This window comes from the organism of the source record quoted next, unplaced genomic scaffold (genome assembly GCF_019419815.1).
Source record: "Pyrus x bretschneideri cultivar Hongxiangsu unplaced genomic scaffold, Pyrus_bretschneideri_v1 Contig151, whole genome shotgun sequence".
Classification (NCBI taxonomy): Eukaryota; Viridiplantae; Streptophyta; class Magnoliopsida; order Rosales; family Rosaceae; genus Pyrus; species Pyrus x bretschneideri.
In genome coordinates, this window is record NW_025999448.1 from 137757 (window position 1) to 145014 (window position 7258).

At 33.9% G+C, this 7258-nt stretch overlaps 1 long non-coding RNA gene across 1 annotated transcript; it reads left to right on the top strand.

The window, feature by feature from the left end:
- Positions 1–4269: 4269 nt before the first annotated feature.
- On the top strand, positions 4270–5953 carry LOC125475635. The gene is made up of 3 exons (XR_007256953.1): positions 4270–4500; positions 5236–5292; positions 5876–5953. It is a non-coding gene; the product is annotated as an uncharacterized LOC125475635 (long non-coding RNA).
- Positions 5954–7258: the final 1305 nt, after the last annotated feature.

The window sequence follows — 7258 nt, forward strand, 5'->3', positions numbered from 1 at the left end:
TGGAAACTGAGGAGCCTGATGCAACTATACAAATCTGTCTACATAACTTCTAAAAATTTGTAATGTTAATGATCGCTACAAAGTAAATTATTTAAAATCATATATCAGTTTTAATTTTGGGCCAACATACTTGAATAGAAAGACATTTTCAAGGTTATTGTTAAATGAAAATGTTCTGTTTCTTATGCTTATTAGAAGAAAAAAAATTATGTTTCATTCTGAGTTCATGTTTTTCCCTACTATGTCTAGATGCATAAATTTTCCTTTTTGTTGACCTTTTTAGTCGGTTCTCGTGATTTGGATTTTTTTTTAATTAAAATTGGTTGCAAAGAGAGAGAAAGAGTTTGTTTGACGCTTAAATCACACCCCTGAGATTTTCGTGTCTCCAGAGTTCTCGAGCCAACCAGAGACCTCTAGTTATCGTAATTTTGTAGCACGCAGATATTCTGAGTCACTAAGCATAAATTTAATGGTTTACAAAAACTTTTAATTGTTCCATCCTAAATATCTTCCTTTATTCTTGATGCCATGCTACTTGCTCGACCCTTTCTTGCATCAGTTGTGTCACCTAAAATTAAAATGAAATGAAATAGTTTCCCTACATGCTTAATGTTGTGAATGCCGGTGATGTTAGAAATTTAGTGATTGTTTCTCTATAATATATCCGTACTTATGTTTTTTACGTTTTTTACAGACGTGCAGTTCAAAAGAACTGGTTGCTGCTTGGGTTGTATAATTTCATTTAAAAAAAACCCACCTGTTTTGGTTGCTGGTGGTGGTTTATCTGTATTTGATTGGTAATTTCAACATTTAATGATTCAATAATATTTTCCATATCTGTTGTTAGAAGATAACGTCTCGATTCTGCATGATCAAAATGTGTGTTTGGCTAAGACAACCATGCTTTACAGGTAGAGAGAAAGCTGCGATTAGAAACAATGTTGAGTGACATTTAAGTCTTCATTTGACAAAAAAAAAAAAAAAAAAAAACTTTGATTCATATATCTATATTTGTTGTTTTATTCTATTGACAATTCGTTGTTTGATTGGTTTTGTTGCTTTCTTCCACTTTTTAACTCACATTCGTTAATCTACCTATTTTATTTGGGTGATAAGTTCACTCTTTTAGTCTTTAGCTAAAGGAAGATATAGGGTGTGGTTTTGTTAATGGCAGTGGATGATTTGGATGAAAGTATGTATCTTGGGGATTTTTTTGTTTGTAGTTGTTTAGGCCCAAACTGAAGAAGTTTTGTGGTATGAGATTCTTATCAGATTCTTATACCAAATTGTTTCTCCATTTATGGCAGGTAATAAACGTGGTCCAACCAGTAGCTGATAAAATGTCATTGTATATATGCTTTTCTCGATTTGTGCTACGATAATGAGGGAATCCAGAGGATCAACGCCAGTCGATCTGGGGTTTGTATTACTTTATCCCTTTCTTTCTCTCTTTCTGTGAATTTCTTTATCTTCAACGATTTGGAAACCTGCTACTATAGTTTTCAGAATGGTTATGTCACACTCTGCTATTCTTACTGTCAAAATGGGGAAGGTTTGCATCTATTCAAATAATGACTTCTATGTTTTGTCTTTACAGGGAAGCTTGATTGATGGTGACGCTTTAACCCACAAGAGGAATGCTAAATCCACAACGCCTTCAAGTCGGACCACTGGTGAATGCCTAAACTTTTGTGCTTAAATGTATTTTGTTGGAATTGAGAACATGATGGGGAAGGTTTGCATCATATGGGGAAGGTTTGCATCTATTCAAATAATGACTTCTAAATTTTTTCTTTACAGGGAGGCTTGATTGATGGTGACGCTTTAACCCACCAGAGGAATGCTAAATCCACAACGCCGTTCAAGTCGGACCACTGGTGAATGCCTAAACTTTTGTGCTTAAATGAATTTTGTTGGAATTGAGAACATGATGGGGTTTTGGGCAATACCCAAGTTCTGTAATTTTCCCCGTTTGTTGTTATTAGCGATTTCTTTGTTCATGTTAGTTTGATAGTGTTTTGCTGTCTAGAATATTTTTTTTGAATTTAAAATATCATGGGACAATTGATATGAATTTTGGTGAATTTTGATGCTCAATGGACTTCGTTAACGGCTTCTAACTTTGTTATGCTTTGGAATATTGGTCGGTTTTCATCAAATTTTGCTTATCTCTTTGTGCAGTGTGTCTCTTGTATTATCTGGTCATGGATACCTTCGTTCAGTAATTTGAGAAGCATGGGAAGATAATAGACTAATCAAGGAGATGCATGTGATCAACGATAAGGAGGTAAGCATCATCCTCTTCCTTCTTTTGTTATGATTGGTTGTACAAAGAATTGAGAAAAAAGTTGAAGACAATTCCGCGCTTTTGAGTTATAGCAATTAGTAAATATAAAATGACATTGATTAGTTCATTGAAGTTTTGAATCCTTCGTTAGTTTGTCTATGGTGTGTGCTTGAGAATGAAAGCAATGGACATTATATGGAATTGATGTTCCTTTTAATGTCAGTAAAGAAAGGAATTGTTCGTTTATTAGCAATTATATGAAGTAGGCATATTATGCAATACAATGGCTACAATCGACTATTTTACTTTTTGTAAGTACAACTTTTGATCAAAAGCCACAGAAACTACCTAAAGGCCAAAGAACTGTGTCTGTTAGAAGAACAGAATATGGTGTAAAGCTTAAATTTTGGGCACTTAAATATATATATATATTTTATATTTCAATGACAATAACTTGCATGAAAATTCAATTGGGGTTGTTCTGGTCTCCAAGATTTTTGCTTTGTTTGGTTACTGATTAATTTATGTGTGGGAGTTTAGTTTTTGCTTTTCTGCCTATGTATATATGATTCGAAATGGATTGTTCAATTATAAATTTGTAATCGAAAAGCTCGAAGGAGAGGTGAATCAGAAACAGTGGTGGTTTATGGGGTGTACTTGAATTTTTGTATGATGTCCCTGGTATGTTAGATCATTGATGAATACATTTCGTTCACTTTTCCCTTAAAATATTTGAAAGCTGCTGATTTTGCTTTTCGCATTTATTTTGTTGGGAGTTGATATTGGGGGTTATGGACTGTTAAGGATTGGGTTTCAAGTCTCCGTGGGAAAGAATGAGTTGGATTTTTGATAAAAGGGTTAGGAGGAGAAGGCAGACAAGAAACCAGTATATTGGATGCACAATATCAGTGATCACTTTTCCTTTTTTTCTTTTAGAAAAAAATTTGAAGGAGCTACTGGTTTTGAACGTGCTTAAATCGTATCCAACATACAGGATTTGGGGGCATTTTAGTCATTTTGTAACTTGGGTTAGGGGTAGGTCGATTTGATGGCTCAGAGGGTTTTCTGCAATTTGGTCTATTACAGAGAGAGAGAGAGAGAGAGAGAGAGAGAGAGAGAGAGAGAGAGAGAGAGATGGGGGGAGTATGGGGCCTAGGGTAGAGGATTTTCAGGATGGAGGTATGGGTTTATGGAGAAAAAGTAAGGGAGAAGTATGTGGGTAGGCTGTGCCATTGGGGGGGTGTGGTTGGGTTTAAGGGGAACGCGTGTGCCATTCTTAAAACTAGGGTTGTTTTGTTCTCTTAGCTGCTCTCACAGGCTGCCCCGCTGCCGAGGTCAGGCTCCATGTTTGCCCATTCTTCTCACGATTTTTATTTAGAGTAAATTATAGTAATAGTTCCTTAACTTTTACTTAATTGGAGCAATGATCTCTTAACTAAAAATTCATTATCTTTGATCCCTGAACTTATCAAAACGTGCAGCTATGGTCCCTCAACTTTATTCTAATTGAAGAAACGGTCCCTCAATTTTAACTCAATTGGAGCAATGATGCCTCAAACTTTAACCCAATTGTAGCAATGATTATTCCAACATAACTTATTTTGACAAAATTTTAATAAAGTTAACGAAAAAGACCATAGCTGCACGTTTTGATTAGTTAATAGACCCCAATTATGGTATTTTCAACATAACTTATTTTGACAAAATTCTAACGAAGTTGACGAAAATGACCATGACTATACATTTTGATGAGTTGAGAGATCAATGGTAATGAATTTTTAAACCACTGCTCTAATTTGATTAAAGTTGAGAAATATTTTCTACAATTTACTCTTTTATTTATTTTCTGCGAAGAAGATCCTTCTGGGTCTCACATTTGACTAATTTGTAACTTTTTGGTTTTTTGAATTACTTTATGTATTTATGCATCTAGTTTTGTAGCTTTTTCTGTTGTTTTCAAGATTTTAATTTGCAAATCTCCCCCTCTCTCTCTCTCTCTTTCTTCTCTCTAGACAAATTGCTTTGCTTTTTCCCCTTTTCCCTTTCCAAGTAATTTGATTTTGTTTTTCAATTGTTTTTGTGTTCATCAGGACTATGCCGGTAACTCTCTCCAACCGTGTTTGATAACAACTGTGCAACTGTGTTTGATAACTTCAGTGCAATTGTGGTGGTTGAAGGCACAACTGCGAACTTAGGCTTATGGGACACTGCCGGTAACTCTCTCCAACCCAAATTCTAATTTCATCTTATATAAATGCGTTCCCCACCCATTGTTGAGTGATTTCAGAATTAGGTTGGGTTAGGGTCTGTTTGGTTGTCTGGAAAATGTGGGAAAGAAAATGGGGTCATGGGGTTCGTTGATTTGTTGTTGGATTTGTGGGAATTGCAATTTCTAGTGGAATTTTTTTGTGTATTTTCTTAAGGAAAAAAAGTTATATACTTTTTTTGGTTTTCTGAGCCACCAAATGGGAAAATATTTTATTTTATTTTATTTGTGTTTGTAGTGATGTAATTCAGGTTCTGTTTATTGTGATTTTAAATCAAATGCCTTACTTCGTCTAAATTTACTACAAGATCTAATCTGTATCTTGCGGGAAATGGTAAATAGGTCGTTCTCGGAATGACATGAAATTAGTTATAGATGGCATAAAAAGAGGGGGTACTTCATTCGAAGAATTTATTTTGGTGAGGGAACTTTGAGCTGATTAGGTGAAGAACCAAATTGTCTTATAACATGCTTCTCATTTATTTTAAAAATGGATTGGATCCTATAAATATTTTAGCCATTGACTATAGATAAGGCGGTTGTATTGCTACTCTAAGATAAGGCAGTTGTTTTTTTCAAAATGAATTATCTGATACACATACAAAACTATCTGAACTAAAGTATAATCTGGGACTTTTACCGTCTATCTGTACATGATTGTTTCTTCATTGCTTCATTGTAGGTGAGAACATTATGCGAGAAAGTAAAGGAAATTCTAATGGGTGAAAGCAATGCTCAGGTGAAAATTTTGGTTTCTTTAGTGTCTTATTATATGTGTTACATTACATATTTCACTGTTATTGCATTTGGTATGGGAAAAAAACGTCATTATTGTCTTTCATTTTGAATTGGTGACGCTGGTGTATCTTTCAAATTGTATGGGTAGACACTTATTATTATTTATTTGCATGCCTGTGAAAATGCCAGTGACAATTTGTGGCGATATTCATGGGCAATTTCATTACCTTGCAGAGCTTTTTTGATTGGAGCGTTTTATTGCTTGCAATTTTGGATTACTTCATATTATGAATGAAAAGGCTTTTTTGTATTTTTTATTTTTTTATTTTTTACAACATTGTTGAGAGTGAGTTTTGCTTAAACTTTCGAGTTCTGAGTTTATATCATGACATTTGATATGGTTTCATTTATTTTGTGAAATTAGATACTTTTCTGTGCACATTTTTCCTTACAGTTAAGTCCATTGATTGCTCATTTGGCTGTAAATTTGACATTAATGAATTCTGGACTTCAATTTCAATGATTACCCAGTATTAATTGGTTATTGATTAGCATTTGTTTTCTGGAATATGGACTCTGAACAGTTCAAAGGTTTTGGGAAAGGAGTGCTTTTTAATCAGGCCAATTGGGTCCTCCTGGTAATACAATGTCGAAAATTTTTAAATCCGAGTCCGAGAGATTTGGCAAGATGCAAATAAGTTGTGATTGCTAAGGTAATATCATCCTAATATATTTTTCAAAGCAATTTACTTATTTGCATTTTTCAGCTTTATGTGTCCAAGATTTTTCAAGTGTTAATGAGGACCTCGAAATGTAATACATGCCATATGAGATAAGTTCACTGTAAGAAATGCCAACATATCTTTTGCATAATCACATTTATATGGGGCACTTATACAGTAGCTCTCTTGCACAAAAAATCTCTAACGATGTCAATTTATAAAGGGCACTTATACATGATATATTGGCATTTCTTACAATTTAAGAGAGCTACCATTCACATTCACGTACACCATATTGATCGTTTACATATCTGGTAACCCATACCATAAAAATAGTATGCCTATTTCTTATTGTATACAACCCAGTGCAGCAAATTGTAAAATACTAGATGGCAATTTAAGATAGCATTTAGATGTAAAATACTCTATAGAAACTTCGTTGTAGCATTTGGCGTTTATCCTATCTACAACATCTTAAGCCTCATTACTTTATGTAGAAAATTACTTTATACATATGCAATTTACATATCTTGAAGTAACTGCAAAATCCTTTGCTTCATAGACAATTTCTGAAATTCCTTTTCTTTTTCTCTCCTAATTTCAGTCAACGATGCTGACCGAAGATTTATGGAGTTGAGTACTAGGAATGAGGAGACTAGGAATGAGTTTTATGAAGATTTATGAAGATTTATGGATGAGGAGACTAGGAATGAGTTTTGGCTCTTAATAATTGCTGCTCTGTTGCTTGGAATTGTCAGTGCTTTCAGTTTGACTTCAACAATACTATATGTGCATCTTGAAGTTATAGGAATGTAATTTACATTTCAGAATTTAATTTATTTAAGTGTTTTGCTAAAACAACTAAGACCAAGGGGTTGATTTTTGTTTTCATTTCCTTACCAATTGGAATAAAAGTGCAACCCACCAGATAGGTAGTTAATTAGTTATACTACTAAAGTTACATAATGCCACTTCGCAGTTGGAAATTAACGAACTAGATTTCTTGATATGTTTTTATGTATGACAACTGTTTAGGTGCTGCAGTTTTGTTTTGGTTTTTCATTCTTTCAGTGAATTTCAATTGTAGTAGGATTGAATCATTTAAATTGTGGGATTGTTTTGTTTGATGGGTTTCAATTGTGTTTTCATTTATATAGTACTAATGTAGTTAAGGTTGGTGCATTGAAGTCCCGCAACAACGCGCGGGCATATTTACCAGTGCTCTCTATTTTGTAGCAAAGTTTT